The sequence below is a fragment of the Procambarus clarkii genome, chromosome 3 (genome assembly GCF_040958095.1).
Source record: "Procambarus clarkii isolate CNS0578487 chromosome 3, FALCON_Pclarkii_2.0, whole genome shotgun sequence".
NCBI lineage: Eukaryota > Metazoa > Arthropoda > Malacostraca > Decapoda > Cambaridae > Procambarus > Procambarus clarkii.
The window spans coordinates 23132148-23147495 of record NC_091152.1 but is presented as its reverse complement, the minus strand read 5'-3'; positions in this window follow the sequence as shown (position 1 = coordinate 23147495).

The window sequence follows — 15348 nt, the reverse complement described above, 5'->3', positions numbered from 1 at the left end:
TTGTTGAACAGTTGGTGTGTATGAGGGTGTGAGGGCAGGTGTGTGGGTGATAGGAGGTAATGGTGAAGATGATGAAGTGGTGAATGATGAAGATGGTGTTGTTACAGTAATAAACACACCTCCATTCACCTATATTTAGGTTCAAGTAAGGGACCATCATGTGGCTTATCAACGTAGGGAAGAGGGAACCTTATGTCCACACTAACTAAGCTCATTTAGTTCTATACCTTAGCATGGCGGGAAAGCCCTCGTTATGTATTAAAGGTAGTGATGGGTCGTCCGTTCGAGCATCGGTCAGCATGGGTGGCTGTCTGCTTACCTGCAGACTGCGGGCATGCCGGCTTACCCGCCGGCATGTGTGAAATGTACCTTTCTTGTCTAATGAGGAACGACGGTTAGCGTACTCTTAGTCTTTTGTCTATGAGAAGAAAACATTATTTCACTTCATTACCGGCGGGTGATAGGGAAGGTTGTGAGTCTGTATGTCTGTCGCCTATTTTCTTATAAAATGTGTGTGTGTGTGTGCGTGTACTCACCTAGTTGTGAGTACAACTAGGTGAGTACACACACTGTGTGTGTGAGTGTGTGTGTGTATGGGTGAGGGTCAGGGACCATAATGATGATAATGAAGATGATGGTGGTGGTGTTGTACAGAAATAAACTAACCTCCATTTGCCTTTATTTAGGTGTGGGTAAGAGCCGTAAAAGATACTGTGCTATGACCATACTGCTGGAGATCGAGGTGGAGGAAAAACACAGCCTCATTACAGGTTGGTGAGACCTAGGCTTACCAACGTACGGAGGGGAGAGAGAACCTTATGCACCCCCTAACTAAAGCTCATTTAGTTCTATGCCTTAGTATGCTGGAAAAGTATTTGTTTTTATTATTATTATGACTAGTGATAGTTCCTCGAGGTTACCTGCCTCCCTGCTCGTCTGGTTGACCACGGTCCACATGGGAGGGCAACCGCTTACCTGTGGACCGTGGACACGTAGTGAATGCACTTTGACATCCTGTTAAATATTACAGTTTCGAACTAATATATATATATATATATATATATATATATATATATATATATATATATATATATATATATATATATATATATCTATCTTTGTAACCATCTTTGTAACCCATCTGTAACTCCTTTTTTGTAACAAAGTTCAAATAAAGTAAATATATATGTGTACCTATATATATATATATATATATATATATATATATATATATATATATATATATATATATATATATATATATATAATATACAGTACAACCTCGATTCAACGTACTATATGGGACCACCCCCAGTTCGTTGGAGCGTTGGATTCGTTGCAAGAGGTGACCTTCAAGAGGCGTTTGCGTCAGTGTCTTTTTTTTTTCTTGTACACAATAAAAATGCATTGTATCATATTACTTACTGTACCTATATTTTACTACTCTACTAAAAATACTGTAATTCATGTATTTACCTTATTGTTGGAGTTATTTTCATCTTGAAGTGTTGTGAAGTTGTGAATGCTCTACAGTAAATAGGTACTGCAGTGCATTAAGCCGTTAGCACTGTATTATTAAAAGTGGTTTTGCTGTATGTTGAGTACTACAATACAGCTCTTGAAAACTATTGTACATTAGAATTATTGCAACTTTAATTTTAACACTATGTACACACTTAAATTTAACACTTATTCTAATTGTTCACTTCACACAGAATGTTTTTAGATGTTTGCATCAGCTTTGCTGGTGCTCGCTGCTGCTTTGTTGGCTTCAGCTGCTTTTGTGCTGGTGCTGGGTACAGCTGTGCTGGTGCTGGGAACGGCTGTGCTGGTGCTGGGTACAGCTGTGCTGGTGCTGGGTACGGCTGTGCTGGTGCTGGGTACAGCTGTGCTGGTGCTGGGTACGGCTGTGCTGGTGCTGGGTACGGCTGTGCTGATTGATTTGCTGCTAGTTCGTGAAAAATATTGACTCATTTTCATTTGTTTCCTTCTTTGTGTCATGTCCTTGAGACAAATATCTTTCATCGTCCTTAGGTGTTGATAAAAGCCTGGTAGCTCTGGATTGTCAGTTTGTGAAACAATATCAAGGAGTTTTTCAACATAGAACAATGCGTTAGCACACGTAGCAGATTGTAAACTGCTATCATTCTCATCCTCATCTTCCTTTCCGTCGTCGTCAACAGTGCCAGTAACATTTTGTATAATCTCATCATCTGTTAAATGACCAATGGGTGGATCGACTGCATCAATATCTAACCACTCCTCCACATCGTTCAGCGTCAACTCCGTCTCACCAGCGGCACGCAGTTCTTGATAAATATCATTTGAAAATCCTTCAAAATCCATTTCTTCCTCAGTCACTTCATCAGCATGATCAAGCAACAGGAGTTTTTTCCAACAATTTCTTAATGTTGACTCTTGAACTTCATCCCAAACTTTAGCCCAGTTGTAAATGCCTTCCTTAATTGAGTATTTTTGGTAACGTTCCAGTGTTGCTTGACCTCGCGAATCGGTTCCTTGTCTTTTGTCTTCATCTGACTCAAACATCACCATGATTTCTTTATTCATTTCTCGTTTGTAGAGCCTTTTCATTGCATATATAACACCCATATCCATTGGCTGGATCAGAGAGGTGGTATTGGGAGGCAAGGCCATACATTTGATGCGTCCATCATGTGACGTTAATTTGTCGAGCCCTACATGAGCTGGGGCATTGTCAACCAAGAGTAATGCCTTGACATCATTCCGTCTCACTCCACACTTCTTTATCTGAAAATCTCTAACTTCTTTGCAAAAATGATTTTTGAACCAGTCTACAAAAATATCTCCAGTAAACCAAGCTGTTTTAGAGCTGTAGTAGACCACAGGTAGCTTGTTCATTAAATTTTTCAAAGCACGTGGGTTTTTTGACTTCCCCACAATGGCGGACTTTGTTCTGTGACTTCCGTCTGCATTTGCACACAGCATGGCAGAAACTTTTTCTTTGTTTACCTTACGGCCAGGAACACTCTCATCTAGCCTAGATGCCAAAGTGTTGTTCTGCAAGCATTTCCAATTAAAGCCTGTTTCATCGGCATTGTATACCTGAAAACGCCTTAGATCATTTGTTATTATGTAATCATTTAATTTACGCTTAAATGGCTCGACTGAATCCGTATCTGCACTTAACGATTCTCCACAAACTTTCCTGTTCTTAATATTATGTCTATTCTTAAATCTTTGCAACCATCCTTCACTTGCTCGAAAATCTGGAATGTTCATCTTTTGTGCAAATTTATCGGCTGCTGTCTTAATGGCGTCGCCGCCAAGTGGCATCCCCACAGAGCGCTCCTGGTTAAACCATTTATACACAGCTTCATCCAAATTCGTATTTGCAGAACCTTTTATTGTTTTCCTTTTATTTAATGCACCACTATCACTCGAAGCAAGAAACTTCCTAATATTATCTTTCTGTCTCTTGATATCACACACCGTACTTTTCCCGACATTAAATTCTGCTGCCAGCCTAGTAACAGAGTAGCCACGTTCATGTTTCTCTATCATGTCTAATTTCTGCTCAATGGATAAAAAACTTCTCTTCCTCTTTGCAGATACAGCACGATTAGCAAGCCCTTGAGACATCTTGTTGTATATTAATAAAGCTGTAGTCAAAAAAATGGTAAATTCCACGATTATTCTTTCACTGGCGGACAAACACGTCACTCGCACGCAGACAAATGTAACAGCACTGAGTGCCTACTGTATAAACGCAGACTAGGTCTATACACCCTCCAGTAGGCTGGTGTTTAAGCCAGATCCAGTAACATAAATTTATCTCAAATATTGGATTTACATCATATTATATATTTTTAGGTTATATATTTAGATTAGTAACATTATTAGGATAATAAGAGATATAAAAAACTTATTTTAGACCTGATTTATTAATTTTATTATTTCGAAGCCGTAGTCACTGAACTGTGGCGACGAATTGAAACGAGAAACGCATGGCGTGTGTACAGGGATTAGACCCGTCCACTCGCTCACGCTGGAGTTGTTCCAATAACAAATAATTTCTCAAATAGCAGATGTCTATCATATTACAGTATATTTTCGGTTTTATTTAGTTTAGTTTAATTAGGATAACAAAAAGCTATTAAAGCATTGGTTTTAGAAATGATTTATTAGTCTGAAACTTTCAAAGTCATGGGTCACTGAACTATAACGACACAGACGAAGGAAAACCAAGTGAGGTTTACAGAACAGTATTCCCTTATCTGTCCACCCTCACTCACCTTGTTTTATCACAGAAAATGTCTATAAGGAGATTTTACGACATGTAGCTAGCCAATCACGCTTCAGCCTTTAAATTAATTTACAAAGATACGTCTGCCACAAATCAGTGGGAGGTTGGGAGGGAGGTGGGCAGGCAGAGCTTGTGAGGGAGAGGCAGGGAGGGAGGCAGGCACGGAGGGAGATAGGCACGGAGGGAGGCAGGCACGGAGGGAGATAGGCACGGAGGGAGGCAGGCAGAGCTTGGGAGGGAGGCAGGGAAGGAGAGGATGGAGATGGATTGATGGTAGGATGGAGGGAGGGATGGAAGGATGGATGATTTGAGGGTGTGTGTATGGGCTATAGGGGTGGGGGTGGGGGGGGGAGGTGTGTCGGTGGTGGTGAAGGGACCGACTCGCTGATAACCCTAACTCTGACCCAGTTAACTTTTTTTTAACTTGATTTGTTTCTTCAATTCTGGATGGATGGAGGGAGAAAGGGTATGGAGGGAGGGGATGGATGGAGGGGGGGATGGATGGATGGATGGAGGGGATGGATGGATGGATGGAGGGAGGGGATGGATGGATGGATGGATGGAGGGAGGGGATGGATGGATGGATGGAGGGAGGGGATGGATGGATGGATGGATGGAGGGGGGATGGATGGAGGGAGGGGATGGATGGATGGAGGGAGGTTATGGATGGATGGATGGATGGAGGGGGGATGGATGGAGGGGATGGATGGATGGATGGAGGGAGGGGATGAATGGATGGATGGAGCGGGGATGGATGGAGGGAGGGGATGGATGGGTGGATGGAGGGAGGGAGGGAATGGATGGAGGGAGGGGATGGATGGATGGATGGAGTGGGGATGGATGGAGGGAGGGGATGGATGGATGGATGGATGGAGGGAGGGGATGGATGGATGGAGGGAGGGGATGGATGGATGGATGGGGGAGGGAGGGGATGGATGGATGGAGGGAGGGGATGGATGGATGGATGGGGGAGGGAGGGATATGAAACAAGCATGGTGTGTGTACAGGGATTAGACCCGTCCACTCACGCTGGAGTTGTTCCAATAACATACAGTAATTTCTCAAAGAGCAGATGTCTATCATGTTACAGCATATTTTCAGTTTTATTTAGTTTAGTTTAATTAGGATAATAAAAAGCTATTAAAACACTGGTTTTAGAAATTATTTATTAATATGAAACTTTCAAAAGTCATGGGTCCCTGAACTATGACGACACACAGACGAAAGTGAGTGAAACCTCACTGTAAAGTGAGGTTTACAGTACAGTATTCTCTTATCTGTCCACCCTCACTCATCTTGTTTCATCACAGAAAATGTCTATAAGGAGATTTTACCACATGTAGCTAGGTAATCACGCTTCATCCTTTAAATTAATGTACAAAGATACGTGTGCCCCAAATCAGTGAACGAAAATCATGGAAACTCAGTTGTTCACTTGTGTGGATCACTCTGGCTGGTGTTTGTGTGGACCATTTTGGCTGGTGTTTGTGTGGACCATTTTGGCTGGTGTTTGGTTCATATGGTTCACTTGTGTGATCCAACTTCTTATGAAGGAATTATTAATTGTAATCTGTGATAGAATGAGAAAGTTTTCCACCACTCTGTGAACTCTGTCCCAAAATCGTAAGCTTGTGGACCACTTGTGGTCCACATGTGTGGTCCATTTGTGTGGTCTACTTGTGTGATCCACTTGTGTGATCCAACTTGTCATATGAGAGAAATATTATTTGTAATCTGTTATAGAATGGGAAAGTTTTCCACCAGTCTGTGAACTCTGTCTGGACATCGTAACCAAATCCGAACATCCCTCGCTTCGGCGAACCATTGTTCGTCGAACCAGGTGAGTAAATTCGGCCTGAAAAATGTGCGAACTAGCCGGAGATTCGTTGAATCGGGGTACGTTGAATCGAGGTTGTACTGTATATATAATATATATATAATATATATATAATATATATATAATATATATATAATATATATATATAATTATATAATATATATATATATATATATATATATATATATATATATATATATATATATATATATATATATAATATTCACCCCTCCAAGTGAGACGCTCTATCTGACTGTAGCTGCCCTATTATACCTGCGAAAAATGAAAAAGAAACGATGTGTTATCAAGCTAATGAGGTACCTGTGGATAGCACACACTACAATTTTCCTTTTAGTATTGTCCTGCATTTTGAAAAGGTAGGATGTATGCTTACAGCGCTGCACCGAGGACGTACATACATACATACATTATGTGGTGAATGCACTTTTCGAAGCTTGGTCCAACAAAGAGAAGTGAGATGCTCTGTCCCCGCCGAGCGAGCGAGCGAGCATGGCTGTCACTCAGCCGAGCAAGCGTGCATGGCGGAGACAACTGCTAACGGCCATTTTGCGGTTTTGGGTTATACCTCCGGCAGTCGTCAATTTGATCAGTATTTCTTCAACCTTTGTGAGAGTAACACCTTACAGCTCCGCTACGCCATGCTTACGTAAGTTTACATTATTTTACTGTTAAAATCCTTCTTATCTATTGCTAGACCTATTCCTTCAGGTTGTGTGTGTGTGTGTGTTATTATACATCAATCTCCCCACTCCTACTCCTGCACCTCTTGCTGCGCCTCCTGCAGCTGCTTCCTTACCTTGAGGCCTTGGTCGAGGACCGGGCTGCGGGGACACTAAAAAGCCCCGAAATCATCTCAAGATCTCAAGATAACCTCCCCCCTTGCTCCTCCTACTTCCTTGCTCCTGCTGCTGCTGCTCTTCCTTCAAGTTCTGTTATTCCCCTCCTGCTTCCTTTACTCTTTCCCTATTTAATCCTTATTTCCCCTGTATTCTATATTCTTCTTCTCCTCCTCCCATCTTTCTTCTTCTTACCACTCTCAGAATCACGTCTGCTCCTAAACACCATCTCTCTGTCTGTCAAAAAGTTTGGGGGCGGAGCCTAAAATCTTTTGACCCTTTCACCCACTCACCTGCATCTTCAGACTTCACTCTCCTCCCACTTTGCCATCTACTATTCTCATCCTCTCATTTCAACAGAAAATGGGTCTTTTCCAAAAATTTCAACAGAAAATGTTACATTTCGCCTAAAAAAAAAATTACTACGTTCTCTCGACCTTCTCACAGCAATACTCACCTCACTCGAACACTACTTATCCTATATTTATCGTACATCTGGCACCACACCCTCCTACAGCCACCCTATGTTGCCCCAAACGTTCCTGCAACGTTATCATAACTTTTGCTGTCCGAAACCACTCCATCCAAAATGGAGGGGACGGTCTACGGCGTAAATCTCCCTACTCCTCCACCCCCCTCTGCCCTCTTGAGATGTGCTGACGCTCCACCGTCACTGGGTCTCTAGTGAACCTCTTTCACCGACTGGCTCCTCTACACTTCCTCGGAAGTCATCGGCAAGCTCCTCCTCTTTGTCCCTCGAGAACTGCTCAAGAATTCGTCCAACTGGAAACTTTACTCTCCCCATAGCTAGGGACCGAGGAGCAATGAACCTGCTCGTTCTCTCTCTTGGTGGGTAGTGACGACCAATCTCCCATGCCTGCCCTGGGGCACCCGATGTCGCACCCAGGGCACTTTCTGATTGGTGCACCTGGCCAAGCCCCTGCCACTGACTAATCACGTACCTCTTGCAACCCGGCACCAAAATCCTCGGGAGTATCTTTGGGCGGGAAAATCTCCTCCCTCCTAAGTTGATCCGCCATTTTATGGTGGAGCCGCTCTCTCGCCTCTTCCCTATTCAGACTTAAAACACAAATGTCTTCGCTTTGTGGCATCTTTACTTCTTCTTAGAGTTATAAAATAAAACTAGGCTGCTTCTAAATATGTACAATGGGGAGGAGTCTGGCCCTTAACTGAAGGGAGAGGAAAATACTACCTGGTCTCAGCCAGCCATCTGTTCAGACCTAGCCTGCCCTTCATCATTGTCATTTCATCGCTTGTCCTCAGTTTTGGTTCATTCTGTCCTCCTCTTTTTGTCTTGGTTCATTCTGTCCTCTTTTTGTCTTGGTTATTTCTCAATTGGCATCTTATGCTGAATACTGTTGCCTCTTACTGTTTGGCTTTGATGGGGTCGCTGTTGCTTGCATTTGGTGTTGACACCGGGGCGCCGTTCTGCAAGTTGTCTTGTACATTTTACCACCTCTGGCCTGCTCATGCTCCTGAGCCATCCTGGTCCATTGACCATGTTTTGGCTTTTCTTTCCTGACCTTGGTTTATGGTTTCCTCTTCAGCTTGTGATGTTTTTATAAAGATGATTTTCCTGTTGGTTCTTGCCTCCAGCTGTCGGGTTGGAAAGCTCCAGGCTCTTCTCCAGAGGTAGGGTTTTGTTCTTTTGGTCCTGGTATGTTGTTCATTTGCAGCCGTCTCCTTTTGTTTTGGGAAAGATTGAGTCTGAGGGCTCCCAAAGAGGCCTTTGTTCATCAGTGCTTGGTTGTACGGCTGGGGTGCAACATCTTTTATGTTCGATAGTGGCTCTTTGCCCCTACCTGTGTGCCACTGGTTTTGTCTTGGCAGACGCCTTGCTGGTTGTTCCCATTTCCTTAGTTCCCTGTTTCAAGGCTCGCATTTCCAATTTTGTTCATAGTGTAAAGTCTAACCAACCTGCAGGCTACCTTCAGGTCCATGATCGTAAATACTCGGCTTTGACTGTTGTCTTCTCTAATTTGTCCTGGGAAGTTACTCAGGGGGGGGGGGGGGGGACGATATATGTGACATTCAAAGAGAGTGCTGGCAACCCAGTATTTGGTTAATGTTCCTAGGCCCAGTCGGTGATGTTTGGCTTTGGGCTGTGTTGCCCAGCCTGGGTTTTCTTAATCTAAAGTGCCTGATGCTTCTCCTGGTTTATCCGTTGTGCTCTGTGGTTAGATTAGCTTTAGGGAGCCACAAGGTGCTCCCTCCAGAAACCCAGCATTGAATAATGAATTGCCAATTTCTTGAGGAGCCTGGGTGGCTCCCTGCCTATCTTCCGCCCTCCAGGTTCGTCGGTTCATCATGGGTATGTTCGAGTCCAGAACTGGCTTCAGGAGCCGGCTGGGAGCCAGGGACGGGCCTCCTGGTGGAGGAAATCGGTATTAACGAGTTTTGAGCTTGTTTTAGAGAATCCCTTGTTCAGTATGTTTGCGTTAGTATGGCAATTTTCAAGGACACATTTTCTGCGATCTCCCCTATTGTCTGTAGAGCTGTGTTGATTTTCTATGCCAAGGAGGTGACACCTTGATCTCTGCACCTCCGTGAGAGGGCTAGGGTCTGGCTCTGGATCCCGGTAGACCAAACTGAAATATCCGCCACTGATGTGACCTTAATATGAAGCAATCTCGGGAAGATAGTATCAGAGAAACACTGGGGGTCCTCTAGAAATTGGCGTTTCACTATATTCAACGCTGTTTTTTCTTCACATAATTGAAAGTGTTCTTCGGTCATCGACTACAGTATTTTTTCCTCTCACAGGTGTTTACAAGAATAAACGACTGCCGACTCTTGTTAACAGGCTGAAAGCTTTCCCTTCCCATAGCACATGGTAAGCCTTTCCCACTAATTTTCCCTGGAATACAACCTGCCTATCGGTTAATCAGTTACTCAATTACTGCTGGGTGAACAGGTAAACAGTTAAGGATTAGCACTGTTACGGCCTTATTGGGTCGCAACTGGGTTCTTCTCTGATGTTATTAGAGTTTGGGTATCCGGCCCCAAGCTAGTAGTGGCTTTCAAGGGGTGCGTTCCGTAACGCAAGTTAAATTAAAGGGGAAGGGATACAAATGCACTGCTTTTGTATATATATTGCTACCACCACCATAAATATATCAGTCACATGCGGGGTTGCTATAACTACACTTATTATATACAGATTAGTCTTCCTCTGAAGACACAAGATGCTCCACAGTGCTCACGATGAGTAGCCCTGGTTCTCTTCTTTGTGGCCCACGATGAATCCTCAGATTCTCTCGGCGAATCTACCCCGGCCACAGGCCAGCCAAATCACAGTCCCACTGGGTGCACCGTCGTGGAGGCCTTCAACCACAAATCCAGCCTGTAGCTGGCAGGTTCCGATCAGCTCCGCTGTGTAGGCCACTCCACGATCGATACTCGGGTTGCGAGCCCTAGGCAGGAGCCTCATGTGATTCCGCAGATCACTCTACTCTCTCCGCACCACAGTGGGTAGTCTCTTCCACCAGCCAGCCCCCAGATAAGACGATTCCTGGTACTGCCACGTCACAGGCAGGCTAACACACTCAACAGTGTTCGTCCGGGGGTGACTCACAGCTTCTGCAGCAAACACATGGAGAGACTTCGGCTGCCTTGGGTAGACTGATCCATCATCCATTACAGCAGTCCCAGGTCGACTCTGTAATCAGACACGTCATTAGTACTAGGGACACTCTAGGGCACCTCACTTACAGGCTTAGACACAAACGCCCACCTATCCACTCCATAGATGGCGTTGCTGTCTAAGCGCCACCTCACCAGAGGTCAGCAGCAGCTACGTTACGAGCTGATTAAGACGGGAAACCAGCCCCTGTGGCCGGTATATCCCGCCCTCGCTAGATGGCGTCGTCCATTTGGAGGGGGTTTCGAGAGCTGACTCACAGATGGTGTTGTCGTCACAGCTCCGTGCTACGACGCTGGGCTCGGGTCCGTAACACCTCCCCACCAAAAGGAATTTGGTTTGGGTTTCTAAAAGAAAAAAAACAAACCAAATTAGTACGTGGGTATAACTCCAAACGGACTCACGTACACTATGAACTGGAGTGGCGAGGATGTCTTGTCCACAGAACTGTCCTAATAAGAAACTCTGGCACAAAGGAAACTTGCAGATGGAAGGCAATGACCTGCCTGATGTGCCTTCATACAACCTCACCGAGATGTTAATCAGGAGCATAATCTCACGTGCCTCGAGTAAGGATCGGTATAGACGCGGTCTGGGGTGAATCAACACCTCCCTGTGTCGTGGCACCGATGATGGCTGGTCACAGACGGCATTTCTGGTACCGGTCCGGTAGTCCTTCAGGGAGACGGGAACCTGGAATACAGGGGTCTGATAATTTAGAGTGACAGCGATAGTTAAATCAGTACTCACAGCATACGCCTCTACTAGGCCCACACCTAGTCCCAACAGAGCTGCTTGTACACCGCAGATGGTATTCGCTCTGCCACCGTCAGGTCGACCAACGTTCCGTATAACGCTGAATCCAGGCTCAGCAATCACGCGGGGGGGGTGTCAACCTGTCGGAAACAGTCACTCATAATATCACATCTCATACCTCCTGTATCTACCATCACCTTCCAGGTCCCTTCTTTGACTGCAACACTCACAGTGCAAGTCTCCAATCCCTGGGATCTCTTCGCGATGTTCATGGGAGCCATCATCTGTCGGGTCGTCCACTGGTCCTTACTGAGAACACACACGGGAAGAAGACAAAATACTGCTAAGAAACATATGGCCAACCGAGGGATAAGCTTCCTGAGCCTGTAATGTCCATAGCCGGCTATATCCATTAGCCTGGTTTGGATCGAAGAGGGCACTATAACCTTCGCACATACCTCACATACCTCTGACGTCTGGGGTATCTCTGGCCGGTTCAGTATACATTGTACTTTGCCATACCGCAAGTACTCGTCCGCCTTCACTCCAGACTCTTGGGTATCCGTGGGTGCTTGTACACGAGGCCTCTCTTCTCGCTCAGTCGCTTCTGCCTCCTTAACCTCATGTTCCTTGTTGGGAGAAGAATCAGGAGAGACTGCTAGAATACTGTCAACCTGTAGGCGAGAGGAAGGATTAAACACGTTATCTAATTCCATGTCTGTCTGTACCTGGATATTACCAATGTCTGCTGTTACCTCGGACCTTGCTGTTCCGGCTGACTCGTCCACAATCTTGGGATGATCGTTGCTCCAATACGCACATGTGCCGCTGAAGTAAGGCGAGTCTAGATGTATCGGCACTAAGGGGGCAACATACCGCATCCTAGGAAACCCAACCAGGACAACCTTTTGTCTCCCGTCCACACTCACTCCCTCGGGTAACGAGTTTCTCACGATCAGGGACTGGGCTGCTCCACTATCTCTGAGCACTACAACAGATCTACCAGTATGATCACTCGATACATACCCGCTTGAAGTGTGAGGGGCAAACAATCCTGGTTCTTCCTGACTAGTCATAGACTGGCTTCCTACTGGTGGTGTCACACAGCTCATCAACATCACCTCCCTACGAGGGCCGCTACCTCTTCTGCCTTGGCACATAGCAGCTACATGAGCTTTCTGCCCACAAGTCCAACACACCATATTCCTCCTCGGACTTCGGTGTTTCGGACTGTTAGGACTAGTCCTTCGAGGGCTACTTGGGGGCGTCTTCACAGCGCTTTGTGGGACGGGTCTTTCCTCTTCCTGACGAGGCTTGCCAAACAGACGTGGGTAATTTCTCGGGACATACCTAGTGGAAGACCTATGTGTCAAGATGTATTCCTCAGCCATGGTGGCTGCCGCACTCAAGGTCTCCACCTGCTGCTCTTCTAGGTACGTCTTCAGATCTCCAGACAAACAGTCTTTGAAGTCCTCTAACAGTATGAGCTGCTCAAGGTCTTCTTTGGTCTCCACCTTCCGAGAGGCACACCACGCTTGGAAAAGCCGTTCCTTGATTGTTGCGAATTCAGTGAACGTGTGCTCCGAGATCTTTTTCAGGTTTCTAAACTTCTGCCTGTAAGCCTCAGGTACCAATTGGTAAGCCATGAGCACTACCTTCTTCACCTTGTCGTAGTCGCCGGAGTCATCAAGGGACAACGTGGAGTAAGCGATTTGGGCCTTCCCAGTCAAGACAGACTGTATCATGATGGCCCAATTCTCCTTTGGCCATTCCAAAGAGGCTGCGACCTTCTCGAAGGCTGCGAAGAACTTCGAAACTTCCTTCTCGTTGAACTTCGGGACCATTTTGATGTTCCTTACCGGATCGAAACTACTCGTTTCCATTGTTTGCCTCCCACCGCCTAATCGCAATACTTCTAGCTCATGTTCTCTCTTTTTCCTCTCTGTCTCGTCATTCTTGCTTGTCTCGTTCTTCTCTCTCTTTCTCGCTCTTCTCTCTCACGTTCTCTTTCTCGCTCTTGTCTCTCACGTTCTCTTTCTCGCTCTTCTTTCCTTTCTTCTAATTCTAAACGCCTCATCTCCATTTCTTTATCTTTTAATTCTCGTTCTAATTCTAATTTCTTCCATTCTATCTTGCGATTTATTTCCAAGGCACGCATTTTGACAGTTAGAAAGCTTATATTCAGCTCACCTGCATCGCTTTCAATGTCACTGCCCTTATCTACCTTTTCAGTGGAAGCTACTTCCTCACTTTCTTTTGTAATTTGTGCCTCGCTTTCCTGTTTCTCCTCGGCCTTCAAATGCCGGTGAACCTTGGACAAGATCTCCACACGGGAATCACTGGCACGTATCTTGATCTCCAGGTAGGCACTCACTAGTACAAGTTCCTGTTTTCCCAGATATTTTAATCTGGCAAGACAGTCCTCCCTGTTCAGAAAGGCCTGAACATCGTCCTGATCGGCGATGGTCGCTTTTTCTGCCATTGTCACTTAGATGGAACACTAGCACTTAACACACCGCTTCACTTTAGCACTTAACGCACCGAGCACTTTACTACGTCAATATTGCACTTTATCGCACCTAACACCGCACTTGCCAATATTGCACGTAATTACACCGGGCACCGCACTACGCAATATTGCACTTAATCACAGCGAGCACCGCACTCTACAATATTGCACTGAATCACTCCGAGCACCGCACAGGACGTATAATGTCCTAATAGTTACACACGGGGAATTACTTACAGGGGATTGCGCTACTTCACCACCCCTGTCAAACATACTTGACAAGGGGTCGGATCCCGCTGGGGATGCCAATTATGTTACGGCCCTATTGGGTCGCAACTGGGTTCTTTTTGATGTTATTAGAGTTTGGGTATCCGGCCCCAAGCTAGTAGTGGCTTTCAAGGGGTGCGTTCTGTAACGCAAGTTAAATTAAAGGGGAAGGGATACAAATGCACTGCTTTTGTATATATATTGCTACCACCACCATAAATATATCAGTCACACACGGGGCTGCTATAACTACACTTATTATATACAGATTAGTCTTCCTCTGAAGACACAAGATGCTCCACGGTGCTCACGAGTAGCCCTGGTTCTCTTCTTTGTGGCCCACGATGAATCCTCAGATTCTCTCGGCGAATCTACCCCGGCCACAGGCCAGCCAAATCACAGTCCCACTGGGTGCACCGTCGTGGAGGCCTTCAACCACAAATCCAGCCTGTAGCTGGCAGGTTCCGATCAGCTCCACTGTGTAGGCCACTCCACGATCGATACTAGGGTTGCGAGCCCTAGGCAGGAGCCTCGTGTGATTCCGCAGATCACTCTCCTCTCTCCGCACCACAGTGGGTAGTCTCTTCCACCAGCCAGCCCCCAGATAAGACGATTCCTGGTACTGCCACATCACAGGCAGGCTAACACACTCAACAGTGTTCGTCCGGGGGTGACTCACAGCTTCTGCAGCAAACACATGGAGAGACTTTGGCTGCCTTGGGTAGACTGATCCATCATCCATTACAGCAGTCCCAGATCAACTCTGTAATCAGACACGTCATTAGTACTAGGGACACTCTAGGGCACCTCACTTACAGGCTTAGACACAAACGCCCACCTATCCACTCCATAGATGGCGTTGCTGTCTAAGCGCCACCTCACCAGAGGTCAGCAGCAGCTACGTTACGAGCTGATTAAGACGGTAAACCAGCCCCTGTGGCCGGTATATCCCGCCCTCGCTAGATGGCGTCGTCCATTTGGAGGGGGATTCGGGAGCTGACTCACAGATGGCGTTGTCACAGCTCCTTGCTACAACGCTGGGCTCGGGTCCGTAACAAGCACGTAGTCAGTCCTTCTTGGCCAGGACTCGAACTCAAGGCGAGTGTGTTACAACTGCTCTACCAGGTCGTTTGTTATTGCTAAATTCACCAGCGATTTCTTGCCTCATCTTGTGGT